We start from the raw sequence: 1000 nt of genomic DNA, 5'->3' as shown, positions 1-1000 counted from the left end.
CGGAGGTTGCAGTGAGCTGAGACCATGCCACTGCACTCCAGCCTGGGTGACAGAGCGAGACTCTGTCTCAAAAAAAAAAAAAAAAAAGAAAGAGGTTTATCTGGTTCACGGTTCTGCAGACTGAACAAGAAACAAGAAGCATAGTGCAGGCATCTGCTTCTGGTGAGGGGCTCCGGCTGCTTCCACTCATGGCAGAAGGCGAAGAGAAGCCAGCATGTGCAGAGATGGCAAGAGAGGAAGTAAGGGAGAAGGGAGGGAGGTGCCAGGCTCTTTTTAACAGCCAGCTCTTGTGGGAACTAATAGAGTGAGAACTCACTCGTTACCGCAAGGACAGCACCAAGCTATTCATGAAGAATCTGCCCCCATGACCCAAAAACCTTCTATCAGGCTCCACCTCCAACAGTGGGAATAATTTCAGCATGAGATTTGGAGAGGACACATATCCCAACTCTAGTACTTCATTCACATGTCTGGTGCCTGGGCTGCGATAGATGGAATAGTAGTGTCTGGTCTAGAATCGTTCTATCTATCTATCTATCTATCTATCTATCTATCTATCTATCTATCTATCTTCTATCTATCTTCTATCTATCTATCTATCTATCATCTATCTATCTTCTGTCTATCTTCTATCTATCTATCTTCTATCCATCTATCTTTATCTATCTTCTATCTATCTCTCTCTCTATCTATCTACTATATATCTTCTATCTATCTTCCATCTATCTATCTATCTTCTATCTATCTATCTTCTATCTATCTATCTTCTATCTATCTATCTATCATCTATCTTCTATCTATCTATCTATCTATCTTCTATCTATCTATCTTCTATCTATCTATCTATCTATCTATCTATCTATCTTCTATCTATCTATCTATCTATCTATCTATCTATCTATCTATCTATCTATCTATCTATCTTCCTCCCCACTCTATGAAGCCTCTCCACGTGGTTAGCACAGGCTTCCTCACAGCATAGCAACTTTAGAATCAGACT

The sequence above is a fragment of the Mandrillus leucophaeus genome, unplaced genomic scaffold, assembly GCF_000951045.1.
Source record: "Mandrillus leucophaeus isolate KB7577 unplaced genomic scaffold, Mleu.le_1.0 Scaffold52, whole genome shotgun sequence".
Lineage (NCBI taxonomy): Eukaryota > Metazoa > Chordata > Mammalia > Primates > Cercopithecidae > Mandrillus > Mandrillus leucophaeus.
This window is presented reverse-complemented; position numbering follows the sequence as displayed.